Source organism: Pinus tabuliformis, chromosome 2_2 (genome assembly GCF_031772625.1).
Source record: "Pinus tabuliformis cultivar Carrire ecotype Pingquan chromosome 2_2, CPIR1, whole genome shotgun sequence".
NCBI classification, from domain to species: Eukaryota; Viridiplantae; Streptophyta; class Pinopsida; order Pinales; family Pinaceae; genus Pinus; species Pinus tabuliformis.
Window position 1 is genome coordinate 840,362,121 of NC_142300.1, and position 21,380 is coordinate 840,383,500.

The 21,380-nt window shown below is 39.6% G+C and overlaps 1 pseudogene; it reads left to right on the top strand.

Moving 5' to 3' along the window:
- The window catches only part of LOC149195589 (putative serine/threonine-protein kinase At1g01540), a 28,797-nt pseudogene extending 8,493 nt beyond the window's left edge, over positions 1-20,304 (top strand).
- Positions 20,305-21,380: the final 1,076 nt, after the last annotated feature.

Consider the following 21,380-nt stretch of genomic DNA (forward strand, 5'->3'; position numbering starts at 1 on the left):
CAAATTGGTCACAACAATCATTTCCTTCATCATCACCATGGCCGAATCAAGCAAGACAATATAACTAGAAAAATTTCTCCTATACTCTACCATATTGGCAAAACAATGCGTATCCAGCACAATGGTCCCCTCCCACTTCGTAGAGTCAAGCCTGGTAGACAAACTGGCAAAGACCAATAAATCAGCCAGTAGGAACCATTCCACCCCCTCAGCCTACACTGCCAGCACTACAACAAAACCCCCAGTCCAACTTAAGACCGTAACTCCCAGCCCAACCCAACCCAAACCCAAATAACAGACCAGTGTAATCTATTTAAATAATTGAAACCCCAGAGCTAGAAACCGATCTAAGGGAGTGCAACGACCTTCAATTAAGGTCTGGGCGCGTTATAGAGACCGAGGTAAATAAAAATGTTCAAGTTGAAAATAAATTACCCGCAGAACAACCATTACAAGAAGAAGATGTGGTCAGAAAACAGACTCATGACCAAGCAACCACATCTTCTCCCCCATTCCCAGAATGATTAATTATACCGCGTCCTATAGAACATCCTGACTTTGATATTCTAGGAGAACTTAAGAATTTGTACATAAAAATTCCACTCCTCCAAGCTATCTAGGATATCCCAATATATGAAAAGACCATCAAAGAGCTATGTATAAAAAAACCAAGGAGGAGAATAAAAAATAACCCAACAGTCCAAGTAGTTGGCACCTTATCTGACTTGTTATCAGGAAGAGAAGCAACCGTCAAATATGAAGACCCAGGAAATCCAATAGTGACAGTGCAAATCAATGGACGAACCTTTTCAAATGCCTTAGTTGATTTAGGGGCTGCAATTAATATCTTAACAACCACTACTTGTCAAAAACTGAGCATTACATCAGTAGAACCAACTTCCACTTTATTAGAACTGGCTGACCGATTAGTGGTTAGGCCGGAAGGCACACTACATGATGTCATGGTATCCATTGATTCCTGGGAATATCCTACCAACTTTTTGATAATAAACCCCAAAAACTGACTTGATGGACATCCGTTAATTTTAGGCAGACCTTGGCTTGCAACCGCCGATGCTTACATTGGCTGCCGACAAGGCAGTATGACCATAACTAGAGGGAGTAACATCAAGAATCTAGCTCTATACCCTCCAGCCCAACCAAGTGTAACAATAATAAAAACTAACAAACATCCTATATCATACCTTACCGAAAATATTAGATCCCCATTAACCATAGAAGATGCCCTCGATTTCAAAGATCAAATAGAGGATGATGTTATTAACAACTTCATTAACCAAGTTGAATCCAGATCCTACATACAATGTCACATGATAGAAGCAGCATTTGACAATGAACTAGAAGAATATCCTCTCAGAGACGCTCATGATCAGACAATACCTACTACCTCTGTCTCAAATATCAAAACTATAGAAATTGAGCCAAGAAAAACTTTAAACATCAATAATAACCTGACCCCTGAACAAGAAGAGAAGCTGATCCAACTACTGAGAAAATACAAGGAAGCATTTGTATGGGATTATCTGGACATGAAAGGAATCGATCCCAAGCTATGTACACACCAAATTTATACAGAAAAATATGCGAGACCTGTTCGGCAACCCCAAAAAAGACTTAACCCTCATCTAAAAGACATTGTGAAAGCTGAACTACAAAATTTTTTAGATGTAAACTTTATTTATCCAATCTCTGATAGCAAATGGGTGTCTCCACTTGTAGTGGTGCCAAAGAAGAATGGAAAGTGGAGGATTTGTGTAGATTACAGAGAATTAAATAAAGCAACCTAGAAAGACCACTTTCCCCTTCCATTCATTGACCAGGTATTAGATACATTAGCAGGAAAGAAATTATTTTCTTTCTTGGATGGCTTTAGTGGATACAATCAGATTCAGATTGCCCCTGAAGACCAGGACAAAACTATTTTTACCTGTCCTTGGGGAACGTTTGCCTACAGAGTTTTACCCTTTGGCCTATGCAACGCCCCTCCCACATTTCAAAGGGCTATCCTCAACATCTTTTTAGATTTAATAAATGAAGGGCTTGAAGTATACATGGATGATTTCCCACCATACGGAGATGATTTCGACCCAGCACTAGACACATTGGAAAAGGTGCTGCAACGATGTATCACCACCAAGCTCTGCTTGAGCCATGAAAAATGTTATATGATGATAACTGAAGGACTCATCCTAGGTCATTATATCTCAGCAGCTAGAATACAGGTAGATCCAGCCAAAATTCAAATAATTTTGTTAATACCTACTCCTACCACACAGACAGAGGTACACAGTTTTCTTGGATTTTCTGGTTATTATAGGAGATTTATAGAACATTTTTCTCAAATAGCTGCACCTCTATATGCACTAACAGGGAATGTTGATTTTGTTTGGACAGATAAATGTGACCGTGCTTTTGAGGATCTGAAAAATCTTGTGTCAATAGCCCCAGTGCTCAGAGGTCCAAATTGGGACTTGCCATTTCAAATTTCATCAGATGCTTCAGACACAACTATTGGAGCAGTCCTTGGGCAGGAAGAAGACAAAAAACCATATGCAATCTATTATATTAGCAAGAATTTGTCTCCTGCTAAGTTAAACTATACTGTTACTGAAAAAGAATTTTTAGCTGTAATACATGCTATAAATAAATTTAGGCATTATATCACTGGATATCCTGTTGTTTTATATACAGATCACTCTGCCATAAAATATTTAGAAAATAAACCAATTACAAATGGTAGAGTAACAAGATGGTTGATTTTATTGCAGGAATTCGACATCACAATAAAAGATCGACCTGGGAAAGAAAATCCTGTAGCTGACTTTCTCTCACGAATGCCAAAGCCAGTGGACGCAGTAGCAGTTGAAGATCAATTTCCAGATGAACATTTGTTCGCTGTTACTGTCAAAACACCTGAGTATGCTGATGTTGTGAATTATTTAGCAATAGGCAAATTACCAAAACATCTGACCCCCAATGAACAAAAATAGATTGTGCAGCGTAGTACTTGATTTTCTTGGATTGGGGGCTACCTATTTCATACAGGGGCAGATATGCACATCAGAAGATGCGTCCGTGAAGATGAAATATTTGACATTTTGAAAGCTTGTCATGATGGACCATATGGCGGAAATTTCGCAGATCGAAGAACTAGTCATAAAGTTCGGCAAACAGGGTATTACTGGCCCACAATCTTCAAAGATGCAAAGAAATTTGTTCAAGCTTGTGACAGTTGCCAAAGACCAGGATGCCTTGGACAGTCTGACGAAATTCCTTTGAACCCACAACTAGTCATTGAACGATTTGAGTGTTGGGCGCTCGATTTTGTTGGTCTGATCAACCCATCATCAAACCAGAAAATATATATTTTGGTAGCAACGGAATATGTGACCAAATGGGTTGAAGCAGAGGCACTTCCAAGAGCTACAGAGGATTCCATCATTCATTTCCTATTCCAGATATTTATGCGATATGGCCTCCCAAGAGACATAATCACGGACGGGGGACCACAATTTTCTAGTAATAAAATTGTTGCAACATTAAGAAACTATCATATTCATCATAAAATTACCACTCCACACCACCCACAGGAAAATGTCCAAGTAGAAAGCATGAATAAAGTAATAGAAGCAATACTAACAAAAACCATTGCATCACACAAATGCGATTGGGCTATAAGATTGTCGGAAGCCTTGTGGGCATACAGAACAACATGGAGAAACACTACCGATTATTCACCATATCAGCTAGTATTTGGAAAGGAACCCATCTTTCCAATAGAATTCGAAATACAAACTTTGAGAACAACACAAGAAGTCGGTATAGATTTAAATGAGGCCTAGATTAATAGACTACAACAAATCAATGAGCTGGATGAAATCAGGCTCTCCACTCTTCAACATACTACATTAATCCAACAACAGAGAGCAAGATGGCACGATGCCCTCATCAAAAAGAAATTCTTCTGTGAAGGAGATTGGGCACTCCTATACGATTCTAGGTTTCAGGATTTTCTGGGGAAACTTTAGACTCGCTGGCTGGGACCATATGAAATCCAGAAGGTGCATGATAATGGCACCATTACTTTAACCACCATTGATGGATCTAGACATACCTTTAAAGCAAATGGCCACCGAGTTCTATTGTACCACAAACCACTTACTTGGGAATCCTTCTACCAGCAACTCCGGGAAGACTCCAACATGCAGATTTTGGCTGAGGAAGAGAACTCTTCCTCACCTTTGGTTCACTAAGTGATTTGATTGCTTTTAAATTTTGTACATAATTCTTTTTGTTTTATTTGTATAAATTACTTTCTGTACAGATTTCTGCATTTCTACAATTTTTGCATTTTGCTGTTCCTTTTGGAAGGAACAACATTTTCATCATTTTGCTGTTCCTTTTCGAAGGAACAGCGCTTCCGCATTTTGCTGTTCCTTTCAGAAGGAACAACATTTTCACCGCTTTGCTGTTCCTTTTCAAAGGAACATCGCTTTTGCATTTTGCTGTTCCTTTCCGAAGGAACAACATGTCCACCATTTTGCTGTTTCTTTTCGAAGGAACAACACTTTTGCATTCTACTGTTCCTTTCCGAAGGAATAGCATTTCCACTGTTTTGCTGTTCCTTTTTGAAGGAACAACACTTTTGCATTTTTCTGTTCCTTTCTGAAGGAACAACATTTTCGCCATTTGCTGTTCCTTTCCAAAGGAACAACATTTTTGCATTTTTGCTGTTCCTTTTCGAAGGAACAACATTTCCAACTTTTTGTTGTTCCTTTCCAAAGGAATAGCACTTTTGCATTTTTGTTGTTCCTTTCCGAAGGAATAGCGTATCCGCATTTTTGCTGTTCCTTTCCGAAGGAACAACTCTTTCGTTTTTCTGTTGTTCCTTTCCGAAGGAAAAGGAACAACACTTTCATTTTTTGCTGTTCCTTTCTGAAGGAACAACACTTTCATTTTTTTTTTTTTCTGTTCCTTTCCGAAGGAACAACACTTTCGTTTTTTTGTTGTTCCTTTTCGAAGGAACAACACTTTCATTTTCTGTTGTTCCTTTCTGAAGGAACAACATTTTCATTTTTTGTTGTTCCTTTCTGAAGGAACAACATTTTTTTATTTTTTTTGTTTGCGCTTGCTTTCTTTGCTATTCTGATTAAGGAACAGTTGTTGTTCCTCTCAAGGAACAACAACTACGAGCATGTTTTTTTCCTTTTTGCTTATGGTTTTTGTGTGCAAATATTCTTTTACTGTCCCTCTAAAGAAACAGTGGCCGTTCCATCTTGAGGACAACATTTTTGGAGTGCATTTTTCTTCTTTTTTGTGTTTAGAGGATTTTCTGTGAATGATGATCATTTAAGGCACAACTATACATTTATGCAAGAATACAAAAACTATAGGATATTGAAATCAGCAAATCACATAAAAATCATCATCTTTAGAAGAAATTGCTTTGAATTGATAAGAGAAAAGAGAAAAGGACACAACTATCTATATCACCTTGCTTTCATTATTTTACTAATACCAATATGATTGATTATTTTTATCATGATGGTTCTTTCAAAAATCCCCATAATTCTCTTTGATCATTATTATTGAATAAGAATAAGGGCATATTTTTCTCTATTGAGATGTTCAGACTTCTTCCACCATCCCTACTCTTAAGGAGTGTTGAACCACCCTCTATATATAAATAGGAAAAGTGCTATATAAAAGAAAAGAAGAAAAAAGAAAATTGTTTATCTATATGATTGCTAACATGATTTGTTAGATGAAGGATAGGGGGTCTCATCAAGAGCCAGCCTACCATGATCATAAGGAAGAAAGTGAAGTGGCATTCCCACTATGGCGACCACACCGAGGATATGATCCAAGAGGCACACCAGAAAAATAAAAACTCCTTGGAACAGGAGGTCTCATCACGAGCCAGCCTGCTCACCTTTCACTCCTTCCTGGTGAATGGCATTTTGATTCAGCTGGTTACCAAGCTAGCACAATGGCCTCCATTCTGACACTGCAACAACACTTTCCTATGCATACACAAAGGATTATGGTTCCAAGGGTGAAATAAACAACTCTGTCAAGGTTATGGACACCTGTGGGCAACAGAGCTCTATTGATGGTATTGAAGTCATATTTCTTATACACCAATAGTAGCTATAAAACCCTTCTTCTCATATCTTTATAAGTGGTTTCAAATGAGACTATACATATAACCCTTTCGAACCTTTGATACATGAAAATCATTTACAAATCAATCATGACAGTAAAAGTTGATAATGACGGCATAAGAACTTTTATTCATATCAACTATCCTATCCTCCATTTCTCGCATCATATCACGGCATTTCCATATTTATTAGTGATTCTATCATATGCCTCGATTTCGATAATCCCCTCATTTTTGTAAACATGGCATATCCCTATACGTTGTTCCTTTATTACTCTGTACTATTGCAGTTCAGCACACTACTCCTTTATTTGACGGCCGAGGACGGCCTATCACATTATAGGGGGGCGCAGGTGATCTCCATAATTTGCTGGCATACGTGTCAGCTCATCATTCAGAAGAATTATGACTCGGGAATAGCAAGCTTAATGGTATTTTGTTTCCCAATATGCATGGCTTGCTGTTCCAATGCCATTTCCATGTTTTTCTCTGCAAAAATTAGTAGTAAGTTAGAAATTTGAACAACGTCTGTTCCATCACCTTCTCTGTGCTTTCCTAACAGTGAGCTAAAAATTTGAACAACTTGTTGTTCCATTGTCGTCTCTGTGTTTTTACAGTGTGCTAAGCGTGAATAAGATGGGAGGAAGATCAATTCGCAGTGAGCCACAAGTGTTGATGGTCTCTGATGCTGCACGAGAAATCCTAGCAAGGGCAGGATGGATAGCTTACCTTAACTGTCTACAGTAATCCAATGAGACAGTGGCAATTGAGTTTCTGCAGAACTTGCAAGAAAATCATTCCATGGTGAGAGGGAGACAGATAGCAGTCACTGATGACATAATTGCAGAAGTTTCAGGACTGCCAGCCACTGGACCTGTGTGGACTTTGAAAAAGGTGAGACTGCGAGATGCCATAACCATCTTCTAGGACGAAGGGCAGAACTTGACTGTAAAAGGGAAAGGAGTTCTACCAACAACCTTGGGAGAGCCGTGGGCAGAATTGGTGAGAATAATCCAGAGCTACATCACTTGCAATGGTAGAAAAGATGTGGTAAGACCATGCCATCTCAAACTTTTAGCTGTGTTAAAGAAAAAATGTGCTATGAATTTGCCTGCATTTTAAATTTTTTATTACACGATGTTGCCCGAAGCATGAAGAAATCTCACCATGTAGAGTCAGTAGTAAGCCACCATGGGTTAATACGACTGATAGTCAGCTACAGTCTTGCCCAACAGCAGAGTAGTTGGGAAGAATTGATTTTCTCGATAGACGGGGGACTGGCTTTGCCAGCCCCGAAACGAAAACATATTGCCAATACATCGAGCAGACCATTGAAATGAAGAAAATCTGTTAGATTGGCAAGGATCAAAGGAATACTAAGAAATTCCCAGGGAAACATTAGTCAACCTATGGAAATACATGATTCAGGAGATGAACAACCCCCACAATTGGAAGGTGGGGAGAACGAAAAAGAATTGGAGGAAAATGATGAAGGAGAACCGGAGGAGGAGACTGAGCAATCCGGTCAGGAAGAAGGGGAGGAAACAGAGCAATGTAGCAAAGATCCTCTGCAAAATCCTCTACAAGAAGATGAATTGGCCCAAATTCTGGCCAATATGGGTGAATATGTCCAACCTCACAGCCCACTCAACCCCCATACTGAATAAGGGCCGCAGGAGCACTCTGCTCATGATAAAAGTGCATCCAAGGAACTGTGTGATGAGGAGAAAGAAGAAGAGGATCACTCTGCTCATGATAAGAGTGTATATGGGGAGAAGAGTGACGAGGATGAGGAAGAGGAACAATTTGTTCCTAGTCAGAATACACCCGAAGAATTCCATGATGAAGATGAAGTAGAAGAAGAAGCTACCCAGGAGACAACAGAACAAACTAGGGTTTCTACCCCTGAAAAACCTAATCAGCAGAACCTTGAAGAAGTATCCCAAGAAGAAAACAAGGAAATTGTCCAAGGCGAAGGTATAATGCCTGAGGTACAAAGCCTAGGCCTGAGAAAACACATGGCTATTCCTTCCAAGAAAACAGAGGAAATTAAAAGATTGCGAAAGGAACAACAAAGATTGCTTAACGTAATTAAGCAACTTTGACAACAGATAAGAGTCTTGAAAATGGGGAAGAAATCAAAAGGAACCTCTATGGCAAAGCATGCAACTGCCCAGGAAAAACCCCTTAAGAAAAAGACCAAGAGGACTCAAGTCCAACCTGTCATTCAGAATCGAAAGGAACAACATCTGGCTATTGCAAATGTAGAAGTACAAACAGACGACGCACCGGCCTGTGATAAGGAAATCCAGACAGAGGCACTATCCTCTAGCGAGAAGGAAACTCAGACCATAAAGACGAGATGTCATAATAAGGAGATCCAAGTAGATCTCCAGCCCAAAATTATCATGTTGGATAATGACCCAAGGTTAGTAACTCTGTGAAAAGATTTGGCACAAGCCCAACAAACAATAGAGAATCTCACAAAGTAGACTGTTCCTCAAGAGAAATACCAGAAGTTACAACAACAGTTGAAGAACATTAATGCATCAGAAAGCCAGGCTTTTGAAGGATGGCGAAAGGCAGAGGAAAGAATCAAAAAGGTAACCCATAGACTAGACATAGTCATAAATCAAATGGATACCTTATGTTCTCTGTATACTGATGTTTTAGCGTGTAGGGCACCTGTCAGAAACTATGCTTTGTTTTTAATGGAAAGATATTTACAACTGAAAATTAAAGTTGTCAAGGTAGGAGTACCTATAGAGATAAAAACCATTGATGACTTCATAAGTTGTTGTAAGCATTACGGGGTGAAAGTTCAGCGATTGTTATGTGAATTTTATTTGCACAATCTTGTATTAGATGGAGAAACAAAACATAACCCTAGCCCTTTTGTGGGTGATGTCCAACTGTAGGCACTTATTTCTTTTGGTGTTAATCAGATAAAGTGGCTTAAAGCCTATAATGTCTTTCAAAGACACGAGAATGGATTAGATATATGGGTGAGGGGTGAACCTAAAGACCCATTGCAATTATGGAATAAACATAGGAGCCTAATGAGAACTCAGGGTGTGATCGAGACATTGGGACCTATTCACACAACAGTCATCTGGCAAGGGGTAGAATACTTCTTTACCATCAAAGACCTTGCCATAGCAACAGCCAAATTCTGATACCAGACTTCCAATCAGAATATCCAAAATAGAGAACCATTCAATTATGAGAATTTTAAGCTAGCTACTAACCGCTTGGGTATCTACGGTGAACTCATTTTGAGAGAAGGCCCGTCTTGGTTAGGCTGTAGATTCCGAAGTCCAGTCATTTGGTACCCTGCACCAGGATATAGAGCCTTATATGAATTGCCTGAAGGTCAGACAGGGCATATTTTTGAATTCTTAGCTAGGAATCATGGTTGTAGAATACCTACTGAGAACCCTTCTCCAACTTATTCCCTAACTGCCTTGCATGTCAATTACAATGTTTTCATGAGGGCATGAAAAAGGGTAAGCAAGGGGGTGTGTTGAGCATTAGAGAAGGTATGTAATTGCCACCTATTTCATTATCTTTTCCTTTAAATTCATAACTTCTTTACATTATGAAATGGGTATATGATGAAGGATTATGATAAAATTTAGGAGATTTGTGAGTAACATAAAAATGACTAATTATTACCTTTTCCTATGCAGAAAATGAAGAAAATGGAAGATCACCATTCCAAGGGAAATGACAAGATGAAATCAACTGCCGCCCTTTGGTAGGGAACCGCATCCAAATGAGGCAATCTAGATCGGAGCGCATGAGCTAGGAAAAGGAAGAGGAGATACCAAATTAGCGCATGAGAACAAAGAGATAACTGAGAAATAACGATATGGCCTATCTCTCAGGATCAAAGGATCCTGAGGGATCGCTCCCTTAGAGAATATCTGCATCTTTGGTATTTCCGCCTGGCTGCTATAAAAAGGGACAGCGTTGCTAGCCTAAGGGGTGGATTATTGTTGTTTTATGAAATTCATTGTTGTAACTTAAACTTTGATCATCGACTCTCTTTAAAGAGTGATTACTGTAACTCTGTTTTGATGATTAATACATAAACTCTGTTGCTGTTCCATCTTTGATTCTAGAGTAATCACAACAGTGCATCCCTGGAGGCTAAGGGCCCAGCCCTAATGGATCACTTGCTTCCTGTACCATTATTTTCCAATTCCAAGTTGTGTGTGGTTTGATTTCTTTTATTTGTCTTGTTCAGTAATCTGTTGTTCCTTATCATTTCATGTATTGGCTTTGTTATATTTCATTCATATTTGAATAGTAAGGTTATCCTCTGCAACTGGAATGTTATGCTATTCATTCTGAATTTATATCGCATTGTTGTTCCTTTACAGACTGATATTATTGTATAACATTGTTGTTCCTTTGCAGGTTACCATTATTGTTCGTTTATATAGTAACCGTGCTATGTATTTATAGAACGGTACTATTGTCTATTTAGTTACGGTTTACCTCTAAGTGTGATTGCTGTTCATCGGGATTGTTGTTCCATGGTAACCGCAATTTCTGTTTCTTCATAACCGTTATTAGTATTTGTTATGCCAAAACTTAGATTATTGCTTCTCTTAGTATAGATGTGCTGTGTGTAGCATTAGATTTAGCCTGTTGTGCATTTACATTTGATTCAGGTTGCTGTTCAATATTTTGTAAGCTTACCTTAGTTTGCTGTTCCATTTTCTGTTTGCTGTTTAAATCATTTATGAGTTAAAGATTGCTGCTTAATACTTTTAGAGTACAATTGTCACTTGATTCATTTCTATAGGTTAATGCCTTGTTGTTCAATCTTCTTAAATTAGATTAGTTGTTGTTCCCTTTCTTGTTAATTAAATTATCATTTCAAGTCATTGCTTTGGTGTAAACAGAATGATCTGAAACTGTAGTGAACATTGACTAGTGCTGTCCAGTTCTTAGATTGATGATCTTCTCCTTGATTGCTTTTCAATTGCATCAGTTTGCAAAGGGAAGAGTTACCAGTACTGCACCCTTGACTGATGAAGTGTTGTAGTTTCTTAAATGAATGATCTAGTTACAAAGAATTCCAAGTTCTTGCCATTACATTTAGAGTTTGTTTCCTGCATTTATTTACTTTTGTAAGAGCACTATACTACTAGCATTACTCTTGACAAGTGACCGCCTCAAACTGAGTATACTCTTTGAGATAACAAATCGTACCTAGATTGATAATTAATGTAGGGTAAATAGAGGTGAAAAAGATCCTTTTTACTGCTCAACACCTGGGATGAAACTTTGTGCAGTTTTTGGGCTGAGCAAAGATGGTAGTCCCAGAGGGATTGCACAAGTTCTAGGAGAAATAGGTGACTGTCTCCCAGAATTGCACAATTTTGGGCTGAGTAGCTATCCTGGGTCAGACCTCACAATTTTCTCAAAGAAGCATGTCTGACTGCATTGTGCAATTTTTGAGCCCAGCAGGTTGCCTGGTTGGATTTATGCAATTTTTGCTAGTTGTTGGGCTAGCTGTCCCAGAGGGATTGCACAATTTTTGGGAGAAGTAGGTGACTGCTACCCAAAATTGCGTAATTTTTGTGTTAAGTAGTTGTCCTTGGATGAATTGCACAATTTTTGAGACGAATACTGATAAGAGGAATTGCATTGTTCTGGAGCCCAGCTGGGTGTCCAGCTGGGTTTGTGACATTTCTTGAGGGAAGGCTAGTTCCCCTCCATAATTGCACAATTCCAAAAGGGAGCTGCTCAACCAGCGACTGACACTAAGTCAAGAAATTAGCTTGTGAAGGAGGTGGAACAAACTTGCATGCACAGGCTGAAAAGACTCTATGAAACAATTGAAGTTGATGTGCTTTACAGTGCCAGAGATGCTGCTGAGGATGCTTGGTAGGGAGGCTCCAAAATGAAGCTAAGGAAAAATATTAGAGGGTGGTTGTATCCACTACAACATTTGGCAACACACTAGTAGAACTCGAGCTCTCTGAATGGACCTTGTTCGTGAGAAGCAAGTCTAACACCTCCGGAAGTATTGTCCAGTTCTCTATTCCTTGGTTTCCACACTTGCTTGATTGTAATATGTAGCATCTGTCTGGCTCTTGGTCGATTGACACAAATTCCAAGCCAAGCCAACACAGTTGTTTAGATTGGGGATGAGGGGTATATTGGTGCACAATTCATATGTTCGTCAGAGTTTTAGTTTCATCTCTAGTGTTGTTCAGATGCCAGTAGGCCTGGACAGTTTCTGGCGGAGTCATGCAAGAACACAAGCATCACTCTGCTGCCAATGAGCCTAGTCAGTACCCTAACACAGTTACTTTTATCACCTCTCTGTGCAGGAAGCCTTTCTCTTCTTTTGCCTTATTCATTTTTCATTTTTTTCGAAATTTTTCAGTTTTCATTTTTTATTTTCATAACTGTGCGTAGAACTTATTCATTTCAGAGGTAGAAGAGGGATCCTGACTTATTGAGAGCAGAAGATATTGTTCCTTCAAAGAATTAGTTTATATATACCTCTGACGTGCTTTTTAAGGTTTTCCCCCTCGCCCTACTCTACTTGACTGAGTTGACAAGGATTAACCCAAAAAAAACCGACTATAGTAGGTGACACTAGTTAGTGCACAAGCATTGTGTTTTCACCAAGTTTCACTTCAAATAGTACATATTTTCCATCAACATATCATGGACTAAAGATAACAAGTTCTTCATACAGAGGTAGGACAACAGATAACCAAGTATTGATAGTTGTACAAGTCCTCTTGTACTTCACCCAACTTGTTTCAAGAGTCACACATGGTCCATGTAAAACTAACCTACAGACATGAACAAGCAAACAAACCTGAACACAAAGAAAAAATCATAAGCAAATGCCGAAGAAAAGCGAGTAAGAAAACAAACAAGCAAGCAAGAAAACACACAAAGAAATAAGCAAACATGCATGCAAGAAAACAACTTAAAGAAAACACTACTTCTACTCCTAAGCTAATAGAGCATGGGTCCTCTCACATGAAATGATACTTCCAATACAGCCATCGGTGCATTGGTTGACTCATGTTGGTGAAGGCATGGTTCGCGAACAACACATCTGTGTGAACCAGCATATGTGAAAGATACAACAATGAAGACAGACACACTCCGAGCTTAAATGTGTCCACAGAACAAAAAAGAGTGAAAGCGCAGGACATGCACTCTGTGGACTTGCCATGGTGTTGTGCTACACCGCCTGAAAATGATGAGTGTATGCATTCCCTTGACCATGACATGCAAGAAAACATGGGAAAGGTATACCAATTATGTTGCACAAGTGTGGTTGCTATGTAATATTCCTCCAATGCATGAGCGATGGGATCGTGTAGTTCGAGTGAAGGAAGTGAAATATGAATGTTAGATTGATCTTTAATGCATACAGATGAGTGATGAGGAGCCTTGCTTGTTTGAACAATTTCTTGATCAGAAGTGAAATCAACCTCAGGATAGTGAGGGCCTGACATCACCATCAGCTCAGGCTGAAGTGCCTCGACAGTCTGCGGGGTTTCGACTTCATTGACAAATGGATCATCATAGACCAGTGACCTAGATGGATTAACAATGAGTGAATCAACATCATGATCGGATGATGAGGTAAAGAGATCACAACAATCAAGATCATAAAAATGAGTATGCTGGTTGGCATCCTCATGATTTGATGAATCACACAAAGGAGTAGATGAGAAGCAATAATGTTCATCCTCTGCGTTTCTGGAAAGGATAGATGAAAAATCAAGTGGATGATCAAATAATGATTGGTCCTATCCGTTGTTAGATGTTGGACTGAAATTTAGTGTGTCCTGCGAATGATGAACAATGGGTGCATACGTGGACGAAGATACACATGAAAAATCAAGGATGGAAAGATCACCAAGGATGTTAGGAAAAAATGGAGGAGGTACGGACAGATAGGGATGGTCCTCTGCTGCCGATGGATGTTCAAGCTCCCAGTCATACTCTTCATGAATGACAGTGCATGTTGGTTGTGAAACACCAACTCCATCGATAGATCGATCCTTGTTCAAAACAAATGTAGAGTTTGGAATGGAAGAACACAAGGCAATGCAATCTGGAGGATTATTAGAATACGAGGATGGAGGTTGAGGTACGAAATACATGTCATAATCCATGGGATTCCCAACCAAGTCTGTGCAAAAATCATAAGGAGCAATGTCAGGAGGACGTGCTGGTTCAACAAATGTGTGTGCATGTTGTCCCACATCACTTTGTGGTGGTAGAGATGTTTGATGAGGGGACGATGGACAGTCACTTGTGACAGCGACCGTGTCCGTCTGTGGTTGCACAACTCCATCACCAAAGTATGTTGAGCAGGGCTTAAGCTTTAAATTCTTCTTGGGATTGAAAAATTTGATAAGACAATATTCATATATGTCAATGAGATACTGAAATTTCATTTGACTCTTCAGAGCTTGAAACTGCAAAACACAGAAGAGCTGCCAAAAATCATCAAGCGATTCTTGTGGAGCCTTCCATTGCTCTAACAGTTTTTTGCCAAGAGGTTCTCGATCAAAATGATGGAAAGTAGATTCAATGAGATCATAGAATTGCTCAAGTGAGTGCACACTGTTGGGTGGAAAACTCCAGCACCACTGTAGTGGAGATTCGTGAAGTGTGTATGCAAGAAGCACGCTGGCCTCTTCTGCATAGAACTTGTCTACAAGGAATGCATAGAAGTCTTCTAAGAACTCAGGCCAGGCTACTTCACCTTCACCATCATACGTGAATTCGACCAAGAGATTATCAAACTCCCTCGTGATGTTGAGAGGTTTGGCATACGAAAAACATCATGGAGGGGTGAGTGTGACAGTATCCATGATAGATGTGTAAAGGTTCAAAACTGGATGAGAGGACACAACTTGTCATCTAGCCCTCCTTCTAGCGCCAGAAATGTTGATAGTGTTGGACCTGCCAACATGTCAGGGGATCTCCCCGATAAGAAGTCCCAATTAGACCTCAGATCGTTTCGTGTAGGAGTCCCAATAGTGGGTCGTACGGTATCGTCTTAACCACAGTTTCACATAGAGGCAAGTAAGATGTCCTTGTTGGTAGCAAGGGTGTGGCATATGCACTAATTCAAGGAAGGTGCATGAGTGGTTCTAACACACGGAGGGTGAGGTGAGTGCCCCCTTGGAAACCTATGAAAGCACGTAGTTAAGAAGGGAACACATGAGAAAAGATGCATCATAACATGGAAGTCAAGTAAGAGAGAAGTCCAAAGTGATGGTTAAACTAATAACACATTTCAGTAAGATTGATACATACATATACAGAAAATAGGTACACATGCATGCGTAAAAAAGATACATATATCATTTAGAGTAAACAAGATAGTTGAAATACAATACGACATATGCATGAAAAGTGTTGGCTTTGTTATATTAAGAAGTGTAAGTTCTAGTCATAAAATACAACCATGACTGACCACTAGTTTCGACAGCAAAATGTTACAGTTGCTGCCACCCACTCCTCCAAAAAGATATACTAGCTCTGCACAGTGGAGAAGCCAAGGCTCGTTACAATATTGTCCAAGATCTCTCTAAGATACTCCTATCAGAAGCATGGTTGACCAAAATCCTTTACAATGAGTTATAAGGGACTATTTATAGCAAAGGGTGGGGTGACCCTTGACATTCCCCTTTATGACTGTTCATGTATCCTCATGACTCTTCAACTACTCTATGACTATTACATTCAACTATCGACACTTGAACTTCTACTTGACAAAATGTTACATACAATATGCACATGTACCCATGTGAGACAAAATGGCTTGAGATATCCATGCAAGACATCACTAACATTTAGACCGTTATTGTGAGACCAATTCTTCGACATCCTCATGATGGTCGATGGTGGTGAACTAATGCCAAGCTTGATCGTTTGTGATGATGTCTGTGCACTCAATGGTGACATCCTCCTTAAAGTGAACTCTTTCCTCCGTTGCATCCGGGTACACTGATATGGATCCTCCGTCCAACTCATCTGATAGCATGTGCATGGTCGTCCTGGGTGCGACCAGACCAGTATCATGTTGTTGCATAGTGTCTACACTAATCTCCAAGCATGTGCTAGTGGCTGTGCACATCAACTTGTCGGAATACATATTTGGCTCTAGTCGGACTTGCTTCTTGTCTTGGCCTCGGTGAGTGTGTCAAATGGGTGGGATCGCATGTGTACGCATAATGACATGCATGCTGCTGAATTCCCCCGCATGCGATCAACAAAACTTCTCACCTTGTCTGCTTTGTGCTAGCTACTTGGATGGATCTATAACTTGTACGGGCGCGGTTTCATCCATATGTGCATGTTGTTCCCTTTGCTATGTATGTTCCTGCTGCAACTCCTTCTCTTGTCTGTGCAACTCCTGTTCTTCCTTGAGATGCCTCTTGCGCACCTGCAACGCCTTCTACATTTCTCTCTTTGCATTCACGTGATCCTCTTGTCGTGTCGTCACCTCATATCCTCAGTCTCCAAAGTTTCTTTCATCACAAGTGGATCTGCTTGAGCTTGCAACTTTGTTCTGCCTTTGTGTTGTCAACAACCTTCCTCTTGCGTTCGTTGCGTGCAGGTGTGTTTCCTTCTACTACTGCTGATGGTGTTTCTCACTGTGATGTCATTGCCATTTATCTTGATATCCTTGTCCATAAACAACTTTATGCATTCGTGGATAGGAAAGTTCATAGACACTTGCTCTACTACATCCCCAATTGTGATCTGAATGGTGTCTTCGACTCTGCTCTCCTAGAAGTCATTGTACCTATGCTACTTAGAGGTAGACGAACACCTGTGATACCTGGAGACATAGAAACACTCATGACAAGAAATTTGTCAATTGAAAACCAAAACAAACTAGAAGATTGACATGCAACATACATGTGTGATTACATGTGAAGATTACACAATTTTCACCAGGAGGCTAGGAGACTGACTGCCAAAACTGCATGAGGCATAGTCCAGGCTGTCGGGAGGCTGACTGACTTCTAGAACTGTGCAATGCACAGTCCAGCCGGCCTACTAAGGATTGAAACTGTGCAATGCACAATTTCAGTAGCAGTGACATGCAATGAGCAAACTGCATTACACAGTTTCTAGGGCCAATAGGACACTGCCTCCAAGAATTGCGCAATGCAAACCTAGAGGTTAGTGCTGGGCCAGTCTTGCGTAAATTTTGGAGGGAAAATAGAGCCTTTGCTTCTGGAAATTCCCAGTGCTAGCTGAGGAAGGTACGGTCTAGGCCAAGGCACCCCAGATTGGATGACGGGCGACTAAAAAAATGAGAAGTCCAAATGCATGATGAGATGAGTGCAAACATGAGTGAATGATCATACATGCAAAAAAAAAAGTGCAAGATTCATAAATGGGAAAGCATGCATGTGTGTGAAGCAAGTCGCCACAACGGAGACCGTCCATGAAAAAACAATGCCATGCATGCAACAATAGTGAGATGTGAATGAAAACTGAAACGATGCTTTTACAAGCTAACATACATCAAAACGACAACAAGCGCTCACTGAAACCAAGCAGACAACACTCACACAAAGAGAAACATAAAAAGTGACGAAAATGCCACACAAGACATGAAAAGCAGGCTTACCCCGAAACAATTGATCTGAATGAGCCGACGACTCCTCGATGCAATTTGGGATGTCAGAGATGCAAGGTCGATGTGAGGAATGAGCTTTGCAGTGTCCGGTTGATAATTTTTGATAAAATCGAGGACGCGCATGCCACAAATCTAGGAAGAGTGACACTTGGTGGGTGGTTTATAAAATGAGCATTGCATGTAACCTCCAACTACCAAACATAGATCCCTAAATCAAGGGATGCCTTTGCATGCTACCTTGGGAAAGTAGTCCATGCATGAAAATAAGTTTTGCTTGGTATTGGAGGGAACTAGTCAACTTGAAGGCACATGCATCGGTTTGCGAGCCTGGGATGAAACTCTATGCAGTTTCTGGGTTGAGCAGAGATGGAAGTCCCAGAGGGATTGCACAATTTCTTGGAGGAACAAGTGATTGTATCCCAGGATTGCACAATTTCTGGGCTAAGCAGTTGTCGTGGGTCAAACCTCGCAATTTTCTCAAGGAAGCCTCTCTGACTGCATTGCGAAATTTCTTAGCCCAGCAGACTACCTTGCTAGATTTGTGCAATTTTTGCTAGCTACTAGGCTGGCTGTCCTAGAGGGATTGCACAATTTCTGGGTGCAGCAAGAAATTGCTACCCAGAATTTCGCAATTTCTGGGCTAAGCAGTCCTGGGATGAATTGCACAATTTTTGAGAGGAAGACTGACAGGAAAAATTACGCAATTCGAGAACCTAGCTGGGTGTCCAAATGGGTTTGCACAATTTCTGGATGGAATATTGGTTCCCCTCCTAAATTGTGCAATTCCCAGAGGGACTTGCTCAACCAGCAATTGACATTAAGTCCGGAAATCAACCTATGAAGGAGGTGGAACAAACTTGCATGCACATGCTGATAAGACTCTATGAAAGAGATGAAGCTGATGTGCTTGACAGCGCAAGAGATGCTATTAAGGATGGTTGGTAGGGAGGCTCCAAAACAAAACTAAGGAAAATTTTTGGAGGGTGGTTGTAGCCACTACAAAACCTAGATAATGGGCACTTTTGGGTAAATCATGATCCCTATCATACTATCTAGTTTCAAGGCCAAGTCTTTGGTACTGAACCTCAAAAATGTTTTTTCATTTTACTGGATTATTCGCCCATAAACGGAAGGAATCATTAGCTTTGGTGTAGGAAAGAATCAAATTTATGGAAGATTTTCCCTTTTATCATGTGGTTAGAGCATACCAATCTATGGGACTGGGAAAAACTTAAACTTGTTGAGATATCGTGGGGGTATTAGGGATCTTTGTTATTAGTCATATTGCTAGCAGTTGTTGATGGTGTTTTTCGATTCCATTTTGATTGAATGTTTTTGCATTTTGTTGGATTAATGGCCTAGGAACCAAAGAAAACCATTAGCTTTAGTGAAGAAAAGAATCATGTTTGTGCAATGTTTCGCTTCTATTTTGTGATTAGACCGTACTGATCCATGGGACTGAGAACTTAATGAGATATTGGGTATTGAAGATATTTTCTATTAGATTGATGGTGTTTTATGGTGCCTTTTCTATTCAGCTATGTTTCACTGAAGTATGCCATCACATGAATGCTGAATGAGAGAAGCGATGTCTACAAATTTGGAGTACTTATCATGGAGATTATTTCGGGAAGAAGCCCTGTTGATTATGGCAGACCTGCTGGGGAGGTTAGAATATATAGTTCCCTTCAATCCATTGCTAAATTTCTTCAGTACTTTCATGTAACACAGGCATATCTTTAAGGTCTTCAATCCCTTAGTGAACCTCTTCATTACATTCATTTAAATTAATAGAGGCATAAATTTAAGGTCTGAAAGAAGAATGAATCTTTTTGAATATAAACATTTGTAGGTAAACTTGGTAGAATGGCTGAAAATGATGGTGGGGAGATGAAGGTCTAAGGAAGTGGTAGATCCATTATTTTTTAAGGTTAAACTCATATCCAGGGCATTGAAACGAGCATTGCTGGTATCACTGTGTTGCATGGATCTAGATGTTGCCAAGAGGCCAAATATGGGACATGTCATACACATGTTGGAGGCAAACAGATTCCCCTTTCATGACATATGTTTTTTCTTTGAAACAATAATATGTCACTGCAGGGTCTGTATAAGTTTATATATAAATGAGTAAAGTATCAGTCATAGTGTTTGTTTATATATAAATCAGTTGATATATATGTATACAAATATATTTAAATGGTGTATACAGTATATCTATACTCTGTTTACTTGTATTAATACTCTGTTTCCCAATGCTTATTATTGTCATTGCAGGCATGCCATAGTAATACAATCTGAAACCTAGATTTTGCAGGATCGTCGCCTAGGGCATGAGGCTGTTGCCCAAGCACGTCATGAGAATCCAGCTAATGACAAAATCTCGAACCCAAATAGTGACAACACTAGTGAAGGTGAAGTCAGTAGCCCCAGTCACAGAACAAGGCAGAGATTGTGATGACGATCATGGGATTTTTTCTTATTTTCACCGCAGATTCTGTTGGGCCTCATGTGCCTCTACTCCCTCAAAAGTAGACCTAGAAAGTTTGTTGATCATAGCTAGCTGATATATTATATCATAATTATGGTGCTCATTTGTTATTTGAAGGTCCTGTATCATATCATCGACTCCTCAGAGCACTTAGCATATGTTTCTGTTATTTCTTGTCAGTGAATTTTTACAGTGATAAAGAAGAATCCTATCAATTAATTACAAATGTAGTCTAGTGATTAAGATGGGTCATTGTCATGGTCAGACCTAGGTTCAAACCTCAGCAGACATAAATCCCTGAAAATTAACTTGTTAACTGGATTTGACAACCATTGATATGTTCAAGGTGTTATCACTCCAAAATTTCTCTAGAAGTTATTAAAGAAAGAAATGTTTAGAGGTAACCACAAACCAACTTTGGAGATTAATATCTAGCCTTCCTAATTTTCAGAGAGGGCTCTCTCTTTATGATTTGACTTTATTTTAGTTAATGGATTTTAGGCTAGTTATTGTTGCACTTGGGTTTTTATTTGGATTTGGGTGGTGGGATCACTTACTTAGATGAACAGAGGGTTGCTTTTACCTTTGGGCTATGGGGTCAAATGCCAGACAAATAGGACTGGATAATGTTATAGGAATAAGTACCCTAGGGCTTTGGGTTGGAACCCCAACAGAGCAAGAGAAAACTATAGTAAGAAACACTCATACAACTCAGGAAAAATGCTTAAATAAATAAACTATGTGAGAGCGACCATACCCGGTTGTCCTTCGTTCGGGTAGATCCTGCAGGGTTCAGACCCTCTGCAACTCCTAATGTTCTCCAAACCTGAAAATTACTCAATTCGAACATACATAGCAGTATATAGATAAAGCATTTTAATGGAACTAACTTTATATCATATAAGAAAATTATTAGTTATACATCAAAATAACATTCATATAGGAATTACAACAGTATTTGATGCATAAACACAGTTAATCTCGGATACAAGACAACACTTCTTTTTATTGTAGAAAGCTATAACTAACACAGAGAGAATTCA